This window comes from Meles meles, chromosome 1 (genome assembly GCF_922984935.1).
Source record: "Meles meles chromosome 1, mMelMel3.1 paternal haplotype, whole genome shotgun sequence".
Lineage (NCBI taxonomy): Eukaryota > Metazoa > Chordata > Mammalia > Carnivora > Mustelidae > Meles > Meles meles.
The window spans coordinates 139369545-139384314 of record NC_060066.1 but is presented as its reverse complement, the minus strand read 5'-3'; positions in this window follow the sequence as shown (position 1 = coordinate 139384314).

The following is a 14770-nucleotide window of genomic DNA, read 5'->3' as shown; positions in this document are numbered from 1 at the left end:
GGAGAAATCAGGCTAAGATCAGGGAGAAATGAGTTCAAGATCAACTTGACATTTCACTTTTTGTGTTGATTGCTAAAAAAAAAAAAAAAGGAGAGGGGCATCTGGGTGGCTCAGTTGGCTAAAGCGTCTACCTTCGGCGGCTCAGATCATGATTAAGATCGAGCTTCTTGGGGCGCCTGGGTGGCTCAGCAGGTTAAGCCTCTGCCTTCAGCTCAGGTCATGATCTCAGGGTCCTGGGATAGAGCCCCTGCATGGGGCTCTCTGCTCAGCAGGGAGCCTACTTCCTCCTGTCTCTCTACCTGCCTCTCTGCCTACTTGTGATCTCTCTCTCTGTCAAATAAAAAATAAAATAAAATAAAATAAAAAGATCGAGCTTCTTGTAGGGCTCCCCGCTCGGCGGAGAGCCTGCTTCTCCCTCTCCTTCTGTCTGATGCTCTGTCTACTTGTTCTCTCTCTTTATCTCTCTGTCAAATAAACAAATAAAATCTAAAAAGAAAAGAAAAGAAATGACAAAATGGAGATGATGAAAGTCTCTCTTTCCAAAACAAAAACTAAATGTTAAAAAAAGGGGGGGGCAAGATATCTCCTCCGCTGACACTCTGCTAACATACTGATGACTCAAGTTTATTTCTGAAGTGCTTTGAGCTCTTCTTTGGAGGTGAGATGGGCCCCAAATAATACATCTGGGGTAAGACCTCCTGAAGATGAGCACTTGTTCTCTGCTAGTTGTGACATCAGTTGTCCTTTTGCTCTTCTGTAATTCCTTCCCTGTGCTGATATCATGGGAAAAGTCTGGCAAGCTAAAACAGAGATAAGCTCAAACTTTGGGCCTATGAGAAGTCAGAGAGGCAGTATGTAGTCAATAATCACATAGGCACTACACCCAACCTACTTGGTTCAGACTCTGGCTCTGGCACTTACTGGCTGTGTGACTTCGGGTAAGTTACTTAACTTCTCTGTTCTTCTGTTGCCTCATCTGTAAAATGTAGGTAATGGCAATGACCTCATACATTGTCATGAGAATTAATTGAGTTTTAATTCTATGTAGAGTTCTTAGAACCAGGGTCTGGCATGTGGCAAGTGATTATTAGTTATTATAATTAATCCCACTTGGATAAGATTTTTTCCTTTACAGTAGTTAGACCATTTTAAGTTGGGTTAACCCATCAACAAAGAGGAGGGATGCATGTAGAGGCAAAAAAACACAAAGAAGAGTTCTTTGAATAATCAGGTGTATTGTTCACAGAGAAAACTCTGTTTTGTACAAGACCCCAAAGCTCTGCCTAGCCTTGCTTTGTCCTGATTAGAAAAATGAAAGAAAAAGCCACTCCTTGTTCCTTGCTCTTTACTTGGTAGAGAGGACTTTTGGACCCTTGGAGTATGGCCATGATCCAATGGAGTTTTCCCACCAAAGTCTTCACTATACTTGAAGAAACATACTTCCTCATCCATTTTTTCCCTCCATCACTAGAAAGAATTTAAAATCTTATCAAAATCACCAGGCTTTCTCAGCAAGTCACACATCCCCAAAGCCAAGTTCAATCACACCTCTCAGTGAAAGGAACCTACACTCCAGAAAGAGAGGTTCGGCAGCTCCTCAGCACAGCGCAAATTAATATCACAGCTGCCACTTTTCGTAAGAAAATCAAAACCAGCTTTTCAGTTTGTAAACATAAACTTCACAGACCACTGTAGGAAAGAGTGTTCCTAAGTATTCTGAATTTGCAACACCCAGAAAAACCTTCAGAGTGTTATTTACAGTATTTGCTTCATAGGGAGGAGAATTAACATTTCAGCGGCTCAGGGAACCAATGCACAGATAGGAAAACAAGCAAGCAAATTATTTAATGATTACTTTTTAAAAATATGTCACTGTGCAGAAAAGTGTTTGGAGATACACGGAAAGCCTGTGTCACTGTCTGACACTTCTTCATTATCACTTCAATAGCCATGCGTCCAGGGGGTGGGAGCACAAACCCTTAGTATTTCTGACTTCCATGAAACACTTCATATAAAAATAATGACTTTCGTGCTTGGAGCCCCACCCCAACATATTAGAAAATATCATGCTCTTACCTTAAAGCAGTGCTTTTTGAGGTGCTGTTTATTGCATTTTGTGCTTAATGCATTTAATTTGCAATTCACTGTTCTTGATGAAGTATTATCAATAATGCATTTTCCCCATATTCTACCATTTTAAAAAACCACAATGGAATAAAGTAAAAACATATCGATGGAGAGATTGTCTTCACTTGGCAATGCTGAGTGAATTTGAACTTTCCCTTTCCACAATGCTGTCATTGCTGTGGAACTCTGAGGGCAGATTACTGCTTTTCTAGTACTTGAAGTGTATCAGAACATGGATTTGCCGACAACAGCTGCAGCAAATTCCCCTGACTGAGAAGAATTACAAGTATTATCACCTAGATCATTAAACTGGGTTCATAGATTGCAGAATGTCTTCGATCAATTCATCTTAGATAACTTGAAGCCAGCTGGACCCCCTCAGTGAGAACTTGACTTAATTGGCCAATAAGTGGCTGAAAAAGGTGCATGCTATTTGATAAAATTACAGACTGAGCAGGTGATTACAGTTTGGAGAAGCACCGAGTATAGACTGCAGGTCAGCCCTTTTGGGGAGGTCTGAGTTAATGTCCACTATTAAGTGCTGCTGTGAAAAATGGTGGCTTGCTTGGAGCTCAGATGGAAAAGAAGATCCAGGTCAGGCTTCAGCTGATGGAGTGGGTGAGAGGCACACATTTATCATCTCTTTGGCCTCATTTCTGCCTTGGTAATAGTCCCACACTAACCACTCCAGCAGTTGCCTGATTTTCTGTCTCCCTTTCATTTTATTGGCATAACTAAAGATATTGCCCTAGCCAACAAATCCATCTGGAAGGAAAAAGCCACTTTTTCCTCAATAACGTCCCAAGAGTCTTTTCCACCGAAAGGTTAAGGAATCAAGAAGTTGAAGAACATACCATTTATACATACATATCAATAATTATCCTCTCCCTCTAGTGAGGGGGTTGATGTATGATTGTTTGCATGTTAGATTTCTACATTTGCATCAGCACAGTTTAAGAAAATGGGCAAATCAAAATTGAAATATGTTACCAGACTGTTGGAAGAAACTATTAAGTAGAAACAAGTCTTTCTTCGTGTTGAAACAAAGGTTTCTTAACATAATGCTTCCATGGCATTTTTTTCCCCTGCCATTAAATGTTTTAGCCAGTTTGCAAAAAAAAAAAAAAAAAAAAAAAAAAAAGAAAGAAAGAAAACTTTTGACAGATTTAGTTCAAGATTTCAGGTTAACAGACCTGCAACAACACATTGTCACTTGAATTATTGGTGTTAGACAATAATATGGCTTTATTCGGGGGGAAGTCCCAAGATGAACGTTCCAGTGCACAATGTGCTCATTTACTCCTATCCAGAAATATACCTGTTTCATGAACTTTTACTAAACAAAGTAATTTTACTGCATACTAATCATCATCAGGGTTTTAGTAAGTAGAAAGATGGAAAATAATTCAAACTAAGGCCGTAGTTTGAACTACAGCCTAAGCAATCAGACACATCTTAAACTTCCTGGTGTTCTTAAAGAAAAATGAGTTCATCAGCTTGCAAATGCCAACTGCATCACTAGTAGCCCTTCAACTCCATTTTTAAACTTACTTTTGTTAGTCTGATCGATGATTCTGAACTTTACTTTGCTCATTAGTGTGCCGTTTGGACAGACATAACTGGAGTACAGTGGAAGAAATCTACATGGCACTTGAATGGCCATGTTCATTCCTTTATGGTGGCACAGGTCTTCTTTCCACGCGGGAAATGTAATCCGACCTTGGAGTCTCTGCATCTGCTTATCCCTCTACCTGGAATACACTTCCTCTAGCCTTCAGGCCTGTGCTCATAGACCTTCCCAGCCACTCTACCTAAAATCACCACCCACCATCCTATCCTGTTCCTTGCCTGCTTAATCTCTTCTGATACTATAGATTTATGTGCTTATTTTATACCTCCACCCGTAGAATATAAGTTCTATAAAGATCGGGGCATGGTTTGTCTTGTTCATATCTATATTCCCGGTGCCTAGCATATATTATATGCTCAATAAACAGGGATGAACGGATCTCTTGTCCAAGAGCCACTAAGAATAAAATTTTAGGTTGTCATAAAGGCAAGCCACCAAGCATTCACCGGCAGCACTCCCTGGTAGAATTCGTCAGATAACCAGGGTAGTTCAATAGTAGATCTAAGTTCATGGCCATACAGCTCACCAAACTTCTCAGCAACCGCATGTCTCCCAGAGCCCTGCCACAGTCCAGTTTATTTTTCCCTGAAGCCTTTTACCTTTGCTCATACCTTTAATCTCTCCCACACTTCCCCACTCCTCACCTCTCTCCTCCTCTGGCCACGGTCTCTCTCTCTCTCTCTCTCTCTCTTTTTAAAGATTTTGTTTATTTATTTGACAGACAGAGATCACAAGTAGGCAGAGAGGCAGGCAGAGAGAAAAGGGGAAGCAGGCTCCCTGCTGAGCAGAGGGTCCCATGCAGGGATCCATCCCAGGACCCTGAAACCATGTGCTGAGCCGAAGGCAGAGGCTTTACCCCACTGAGCCACCCAGACACCCACACGGTCTCTCATTTGACTTTCATCCAGCTCTCACATTTTCCTTAATATTTCATGTTCCCACATCATCTTTCCAGCTGGTTTGTAAGCTCACTGAAGGCAAGAAATGGGCTTTAGATAATGTTCCTCAATCCTCACTGCTACAATCCCATAGAAAATATATGATAAGTATATATATAAAATTGGAAATATTTTCAAATAGAAGCTATTTGTTTGCATAGCAAAAGCAGGTAACATTTACCTAGAGGCCCAACTGAGCCAGGCAATGTGAATTCCATTTGTGGAATGGAACCATGTCATTTATTCCTCCCACCCACCACAGAGGTAGTTTCTATTGGTAGCTGAACCTTACAAGTGAGGAACACAGGACCTAGGAGTGCTTGGATGTGGTGCCAGAAAGACTAGGGTTCACCTGGCTTTAAATCCAGGTCATTCTGTCCCAGAGCCTGAGCCCTTAAGGCCATTGCTCTGTGGCACCTGTACCTTGCAGTCTTTTGACTTCTCTGCAAATCTCTCTTTACTTAGGCCTCAAATCTTCCAAGGACAAATTGAAAGGCAAGCCTACTCTGCCAAGTCTTAAGCTGTTTGTCTTGTTTTTATCTCGTCTTTGTTTTAAATTATTTGTCTCATTTTTTATCATAGCCATCAACCAGGTCTGACTAATGAGAAAGCAAATTGTTTTCAATGCAGCAGCCTATAAATCAACACCTTATGCTACCTCAAATCTGCATTGATTTTCTGAATCACCTCCATGCCACCAGTCTCTTGCTTCTAAAATATTTTTTCAGAGTGATCTTGGGAAAAAAGTAAGGCAGGGGGTTGGAGGATCATTTTCACAAGCTTTTTGATGACCACGTTGTTTGATGACTACATCAGCTATTTGAAATGGAAATCAATTTTTGGGTGAGAGAGAGACAGTGCGGCTATAATTTCCTCCCCTGTCATTTATTCTTAGAGTGTTTCATTGAAGAGTTAAGTCAGGGGGCAATGGATGGGTGCACACATTTTTTTCTTACCCCGAGATATTTCGGGTGAAAGGGCAACACTGAATTAAGCATTTAGTGTATTCAAAACCTGTGACCCGGAGCTGGTGCCTGAAAGCATCATCGATAATAGGGTTGGAAGCACATTATACTTTCCTGGTACTTATCTCATCTCGCCTCGGACAATCTTCTCCAGGAGTCATAATTATCCCACTAGGAAAACTGTCCCATTGTCTGCTAGTCTTTGCTGGCAGGAAGTTTTTCTTGCTCTCTCCGACTGTACCCTTTCTCAGCAGGGCCCATTATTTCTCATTTAATTAGTAGCACTTGATATAAATAGCACTTTCTCTTCATTTATGTTGTTTTCATGTAAATAATTACACAGCACTATGTTTCCTCTCCCTATAGGCACTGGTTTTGTGGGCTGAGACACAGGATTGCAAGCCACAGGCTTCAGGATATCTTTTAAGCATGACTTCACCTTTTTCTGACGAACAAGGTAAGTACAAATACATCTGTACAGATGGCGGACCTTCAGGAACATGGGAAATTAGCCTCTTTCCTCTAGGAAGGGATACAGATAGTAACTGGCTGGCAGAACAAACTACCCAAAGACACAGCTATGGATGCGTCTAATGGAATGTCTGCTTGGGCCCAGGCACTAAGTGCTAAGGGTACAGTGGTGGACAAGCCAGCTGCAGGCCTTCCCCTCACGGGGCTTACATTCTAGACTGTTGAGGTGAATGGATCGGAGACAGTGAAACAGTAGGAGGAGACAGTGCTGTCAAACATTTCGGTGCACACAGATTTACAGGGACTTTGTTAAAAGACAGATTCTAGGGGTGCCTCAGTGGCTTGGTTGGTTGGTGTCTGACTTTTGATTTTGGTCCGCATCATGATCTCGGGGTCCTGGGATCAAGCCCCATATTGGACTCTGCACTCAGCATTCTGTCTGCTTGAGATTCCCTCTCTCCCTCTCCCTCTGCCCCTGCCCCCATTTGCGCTCTCTCTCTCTCTCTAAAATAAATAAATAAAAATCTTAAAAAAAAAAAGATTCTGATTCAGTACATCTGGGTGAGGCCTGAGAGCCTGCATCTCTAACAAACCAGGTGACGCTGACGTTGCTAACCCAAAACCAAGATTGTGAGTAGCAAAAAGTCTAGACTCATCTCTACTGTCAAGAGAACTTTTGGCACTTGGACAACTTCCCTAAAAAAGTTAAGTCTTATCTTCCAGCAAATGGTGCTCTAAGATCGAGTCCACTGAGTTGCTGTGAAGTGAAATAAGTGTAAGAGCATTTGGAAAAATTTTAGGTGTTTTATAAATGAATAGTATCATAAGGAAATAATATTCTTGTACTCAATGCCTTTTTGAAAAGTGAGATTAACCAAAAGCTGATGTGACATTGTTTTGAATAGAAATTACTTCCATGTCTCTTAAACTGGGCTTTCAAAGCCCGTATCTTTAATTTTAAGACCAAAGGAGTTGAGCTTCCAAGTTAAGGTGCCATCAGTAAAGAAAGCCTTCTGTTTTTTAAGGCACCAGGACATCTTGACTTCCCTGTGAGATGTTAGTAGCACCAGGTACCACCATAAAACAGTCTTTGGATGGGACTTGAGTTTTTGGATATTTTTACTAAAAAAGAATAGGACATCTAATTGGCTGGGAAATATTGACATTAGGGGTACTTTTAAATAATTTTTCAAGCCATGGGTGTCATTAAAGGCAACGGTTTGGGTTTGTAACTTATTAGCTATGTAACCTAGGGAAAGTTACATAAGTTACATAAACTCACTGATCCTAAGTTTCCTCGACTGTAAAATGGGCATAATAATGGCATCTAATCAAGGGTGCTATGAGAGGGGGGCGCCTGGGTGGCTCAGTGGGTTAAAGTCTCTGCCTTCGACTCAGGTCATGATCCCCTGGGATCCAGCGCATCGGGCTCTCTGCTCAGGAGGGAGTCTGCTTCCTCCTCTTCCTCTCTCTCTTTGCCTGCCTCTCTGCCTGCTTGTGATCTCTATCTGTCAAATACATAAATAAAAAATCTTTAAAAAAAAAAGGATGCTATGAGAATAAAATAAGTTAATGTATTGAATTCTTCAGGTTCTTAGCAAGCCAATATCATTGTCTATTTCTCCTTACCAGTATTTGGAAGAAATAAATGTGGCCTTGGTCTGAGTTGCCTGGGATCTTATACACGTTCTGATTCTTCCTTTGGTCGAGAGCTTTGTGCTGGGTCCATGTCACTGTCTTCTGTGGGCTCCCATTCATACTGCGTGCTGAGCTCCAGGAGAGCCAGGGCTATTTTAAACCTCAGTCTTGGAGAAACTGGTCTGGTTGATAGTGAAGATTATTTTCAACATTCAGAATCATAGTCTCCATACACCTAAAACTAATGTAATACTGTGTGTTAACTATACTGGAATTTAAAATATTAATTAATTGATTAATTAATTTAATCAATGTTTTGACCTCGACCAAAAAACACATAAAATCATACTCTCCATACAAAAAAATGGTACAAAGAGGAAAAGGGGAAAAAGTGGTCTACTGCAGCCACTGAGCTTTACTACATACTGGGGGCTGGGGTAACACCATATGAACATTACCTGTGCCATTAGCTCCACTTTCCAGATGAGGAACTGATGTTCAATGATGCTAAGTAACTTGTCCAAAAACCACAGCCACTATGTGAACTCAGCCATCTAACTCAGCAGTCTGAGTTTAAAAACATTTTCATATACCTTAGCTCATGTGATGCCTGCTCGTGTAGGACAGTGAATCCTCACCCTGCTCCTGGCACCATTCAGGGGGCCAAGCTTTATGCCCAAAGTACATAAAAGGATACTGAGGTCAAAGAGGCCCAGGAGGATCTTCTCCTTCAGGGTCCACCAACCAGCATGGAGGTGGGTCATTTGATCACCTAGCTTACTTATTGTAGGTTGGATACCCAGGAAATAGACTCTGAGATGTGTGCATTACAGGTGGACGGCGGGGCAGGGTAGGGGGAGTGCTTTCCAGAGCAACATCTGTGAGAAAGAGTATTGGGATTCAGGACAAAGGCCTCAGCCAATCCCCCAGGGTGCTCTGATGTCAGGACTGCCTTCTGAATTATCCACCTTGAGAGAAGACCCTTAAATTCTCCTACTGACCTGTCATTGGATGCAGGATGCTTGGGGGTGGGGGTAGGGACATGACCTTGATGACCTGGGGAGAGTGACTCAGCTGAGCCCTCTGTCATCAAGAGCTGGAAAGATGGGTGTGTGGGGCTAACGGGTGGGGAAGCAGTCTGGGAAGTGCTTCTTCGGTTCTTGCCCCCTCCTCCTTCCTGGGCCTTCTCTCCCACACCAAGAGGTTAATGCTAGAGGTTGGAAATAGGTGGGTAATCTCCTGGGATGTGGCAAGCTGCATTCACTGCTTTTCCTGCCTGGTAGGTTATGGGATGGAGATGGGAGCAGGGGAAACAAGGAAAATGGTACCCAGAATGCCCACATGGTTGCAGCAGCACACAAACTCATTTAATCCCAAAGCGCCACACATTGGGCATTTTATCTGCATCCCTGGGATTTTCAGTTAAAAAAAAAATTTCCCCTATGTGAGAAATTAAAAATAAAAAAGGAACCAGAAAACAGTCTAAAAGCACATTACCAGGAAATTGTTTCTACTGTGTTTATGACTGTTCTTAATGTTTTATGAATATGCTAAAAAAAATGCTCGGGCATATTTCCTTGGGCACTCTAGTTAATTACTTATTCCAAGTGCTTCTACTCCATTCCTTGCAAAATGTGTTGTGCATTAATTCTGATTATGTACAAAAACCCACCTGCAAGGAAAAACTCTGAATCAGTAATGCTGATAAAATGAGCAGCCCTCCTGGGGCTCCACTGAGAAAGAGGATACTGGACAGAATTAGAATCTTGTAGCTAAGGCTATTCATAATGTCATTAACATAAAGGCAATTAAATGAGTTTTTAACCTACAACCCTTTATTGTTATTAATGAACATTAGAAAAACACAGGAGATAAAATTGGTAATTATCTCTGTACCAAGCTATGCAATAATGTGTTTAAATATAAAAACAAAACAAATGATTATTGTTAGTATTTTCAGTAGCAGAAACCCCAGGAGCAGCTCCGTCATATTTAATCACATGGGCCCACACCAAGAGGGTTAATTAAAAGAGGGTTTTACCTTCTATGTGCCTGGTTATTCAGTTTAATATGGAATCAACAAATGTAAATGTAAATTTGCAAAATATCCTGAACAGTTGTTTCTGCCTGCGGGTTAACCACCTTTACAGAAACACTGACTGATTTTGATTCCTTTTCCTTCAGGACAATGGTCTATGGCTCCATAACCAAGTTTTTTCTTTTCGAAAAAATTACCACATGATGTTTTCAAAGTCCATTCCGGGAACAAGTGTATAAATCCAGGCTCATCGCCTAAGCTTACTGTTCAGTAAAAATAATTTAAACATTTGAAAAAGATACGTAGATTTAAAAAGTAATGGTAAATGAGATTTTCATCACTCGGCTATATTCAAAGAGCCCCTAGTTTGATTTTTTTTTTCTTTCTTTATGCAAGCTGTTTAACAGCCTGTAAATTAGCCATTCTAGACAGGGCGTGTTTATGAGGACATAGTAGTTAATGTACGGTACAATACCCTGCATCTAATAATAGCTTCCCATTCATTAGTTTTGTTTGTACATCTTACAATTAAAAAATGTTAGTTGTTCCAACCTGGTTTTGTTTCCAGAGCCCATTTTTAAGATGATGTATGCCTCTAATCTACCATTATAGTGGATTTCAGGGCAAAGAACACTGTACAACAGTGACCCTTGGAAACAGCTTTTGAACAACTGCCCGATGACCAAGCTGGAGCTTTCTGTGCTCGCGTGGTGTTTCTCATATAACCAATTCTACAAGAGAAATCACTTTTGCATTTTTTAAAAAAGGCATTTTATAAAATAAAATAACCATAGCAACAACCGCTTACATGTGTATATTATTTTACAGTTTACAAAACACTTTTGATAACTTCGGGAGATACTGAGATCAAAATTACAACAGTCTACATTTACTTTCATAGACTTAGTCTGTCTTACGTATTTTATTATATATATAGAGTTTCTCTATCTACACGCAAACCCTTTGGGGGTATAGGAAATTCAGCCACACATCAGGATCAGAATTCAGTAAGGGAAATAAGCAGGAGCAAGCTTTTTTCTTAAATGTTGATTATGCCGCCCAAAGCTGCTAGGGCTTAGACTTTAAGGCCAAGAACGAATCTCACAAGATCAGCTACCCCATACAGAGCAGATGGAATCAGGTGATCCAGGAACAGCATGGAAGCATTGCAAGGCAAACCCCTGGATTCTGTTCCAGGCTGCATTTTGGAAGGAAGGAGGCCCTTGACAGGCACAGCAGCAGACATTCCTGTCATCGGCCCCTCCCTTCTGCCCCAGCACTGTCGCTGTTATAGGCAGAGCAAGTCTAGGACCCAGCCCCGGGACCAAGCGCCGCTGACAAGTCTCATACGCAGGCCCACTGCCGGTGTCAGGTGAGTCCATGGCTCAGAGCTAGCCACCTTTTAAGTACCAGATAATCATTCTCATAAAAGGCTCTTTGTCTCTGATCTCCTTTGGCCACCGTGCTGGGCTGGGATCAAGTCAAGGCCATGGCACCTCGTGCTTTTCTAAGGATCCAGGAAACTCAAGCTTGTAAGGCTCAGACAGTGGGTCTATATTATACTTCTAGCTTTTAGAGCAAGTAGTGACTTTGCCCTATAAACAGAGAAGTGTTTCTTCTGGCACACAGAACTATGGGATGGCGGGGGCGGGGGGAGGGAGAGTAGGAGGGGAGAAGTATTCATTAAAACCATTTGCATTTTCAAGTTCCATTATTCCTGATCCCTCTGAACATGCTGCCCGGCTGGTGCCTCTGCCATGTGGCAGACGCAAGCTCAAGGTCAACCTCCGGCTGTTAGCCAAACAATTGGGAACCACAGCACTCTAAACTTCCCCCTTTCTTGTCACCTTCCCTGGCTATTAACCACCCCGAGGGCACCCTCAGGGGCCGCAAATTTTCTCCTGGCGCCTCCCCTGACTTGTGAAAATTCTAGAGGCCTGTGAGGTGAATGATGAACAAGCACAGGGCCATATGCAGGGCCTTTGATGATCTGACTCAGACAGCCGAGAGAGCAGGGATGGTGGCTGGGCGGCTGCTGTATTGTTGACCCTTTGATTTGACTCATTCTGGCTGCCCTGCGTGGCTGCTGCCAGTGGGCCAGCCGGAGAGAAGGTGGCCAAGCAGCAGAACAATAGCGCAGCCTTTCACAGCTGGAAAATCATTTTTTAAAGACCTCCAGGAGACACCATTTGGTCCTGGCAGCTGACATTTGATCTGGGGAGTGCGGAGCAGATGATGCCGAAGGAGGCCTCTCCCAACCCAACCCACTCCACTCCCACTGTGGAACTGCTCTTTCCTTCACCTTCCTGCCCACACCCGGGGGGAAAAAGCCTGGGGAAGTCTTTGTGCTAAATCTTCTGTATGCAAAGAGAGTGTCACCTGGGCTCCTCCAGCCCCCACTCATTTTTCACTAGGCTCTCAGAGGGATAGATGATAAATACTATTTATAACACAGATTCCTGCAGGAAAGAATGGTGTCAACTTCACATTCCAGATACTCAGGGAAAAAGGAAAATTCTTTGCAAACGGTCCCATTTGGACAATTTTGATGGTCACTTATCTATGCCCAGGAGAGTGATGCACAGTCACTTAAAGTGGCAGTCACTTTTTAAAAAAAATACTAATTGCATACAATTTGTCTGGAGTCTACGCAGTTCGGTCTAAGTTTAAATGATTATGATTAAGAGTGCTATGCTTAGAGTGACCATACGTTTTATCCCCTAAGCTATGACAATTTTGAGAGTGAAGGGGGAGTTAATAATTAACTCCCCAAATTTAACTCCCCAAACAGATGTAAACTGGGAACATTTTAGGTAAACTGGGATTGCTGAGCCTCTCTATTGTTTTCACCTTATCCTCTCCAATATCCTTCTCAGAGAAAAGAGTGTAAAAGTCATGGAGGTCAAATCTGCTTTCTAAAATGTCAGGGTTGGGGCAGCTGGGTGGCTCAGCTGGTTACACAGCTGACTCTTGATTTTGGCTCAGGTCATGATCTCAGGGTTGTGAGATCGAACCACTTGTCAGGCTCTGTGCTGGGCGTGGAGCCTGCTGAAGATTCTCTCTCTCCCTCTCCTCCTGCCCTTCCTCCACTCTAAAACTAATAATAAAAAATAAAACAAAATGTCATGATATTAGTTTGATCTGCTCATTCTTTTTTTTTTTAAGATTTCATTTATTTCTTTATTTGAGAGAGAGAGAGAGAGACAGAGAGAGCAAGTGGGGGAGAGGGGAGCAGCAGAGGGAGAGGGACAAGCATTTTCCTCACTGAGCTCAGAGCGCAACACGGGGCTTGATCCCACAACTCTGAGATCAATACCTGAGCCAAAATCAAGAGTTGGATGCTTAACCAAATGAGTCACCCAGGGTGCCCTGATATGCTCATTCTTAAAAGGGAGGAACACTGTTAAGTCTTGATCCACACATCTAATTACCATAAAGCAAAATGAGGACAAGCATAAAACCTCACGTTGCTACGTTTTGAAGAGCGCAATGAACTAGGAGTCAGGATTCTTGTTTTAAGTCCTCATTTAGCTACTACTACTACTACTATTAACTACTACTACTGCTACTACCCTTGTGTTAGTCTTTCTACCAAGAATTACCATTTATTGAGCACTTACTGTGTACCAGGTAAATGTGTTATGAAGTAAGAGTCTAGGCAGAATCTATGGAGAGCCTAACTAATAAGCCTCCATGAGGCTAAGCAAGAATCTACACCAGCACTAAGCTAAGCAACTTTTAGACACAATAATCCATGAGCTATTATCATCTTCGTTTTACAGAGGAGGAAACTGAGGCTCTGAAAGTTCAGTAGTTCTGGCACAAATTTCACACTCTTGGCTGCTATCGCACACTGCCATGAGAAGCCTACTAGGAGGATATACCTCCTCCTCTTCCTGCTCTCCAGGGGCATTCGCTCAGTTTTAGTTATTAAATAGTTACACATGTACAATACAAAATTTTAGGGACACCTGGGTGGCTCAATTGGTTAAGTGTCTGCCTTCAGCTTAGGTCGTGATCTCAGGGTCCTGGGGCTGAGCCCCACGTCAGGGTCTCTGTTCAGTAAGGAGCCTGCTTCTCCCTCTGCCTCTGCTCCCCCTGCTTCTGCTCTCTGTCAAATATATAAATAAAATCTAAAAAATAATAATAACAAATAAATAAAATAGAATTTCATTCTGTGGCTTCACAGGCCCTGATACTATAGAAGCATGGCCAATGATCAATAGTATAAGATGATGTAGGGCAAAATAACTGCGCCTGTGAATGGTCAAGATTCTGTGTCAATTGGAATCATCTAAACCTAGGACTTCAAGAGCCAAGGAAACCGCAAAGGCAGAGGAGGTCCTCACATGTGGCAGAGCTCCGCTGGTATCTGCGGAATGGTCTGCCCATCTGATGCTCAAACCCACCTCAACATCCCTCTGCAGCCTCTGCCTGAGCATTTCCAGAGAAAGGCTGCTCACTCTTCACTAAGGGAGGTCATTTTCTTCTATAGCAGGATGGCTATTATAAATTATTTTCTTACGTTGAGCCCAAATTCCAAACCCCTGTAATTGCCACTCTTTGGGCTTGATGTCACTCTTTAAGCCCCTCCATAGTGTTTTCTGCTCTAATGCTTTCAAATAGAGATGCTCCTCCCATTACCAAGTTGTGACTTTCCACCTGTCCTTAGATCCATTGGCTTCCAAGTCCACAGTTACTAAGAAGGTTTTGTGTCTGCAGTCCCTGGAAGCAGTTTTAGAAAACAGAGGTATGTACTGGTACTTCAAAGCTTTCCAACCAGGCATACTCTTTCTTTGATGCTCTAGTTTTATTGGCTTCCTTTTCCATTTATAATCTAGCTTTATCTACACTAAATCATCTGTTGTTCATCTGCTGAGTCATAAAATCCTCCTTTCTGCTGATCCGTCAGGGTCATAGACACCCCTTAGCAGAAGTACAATAGTTGTACTTAATTAGTACA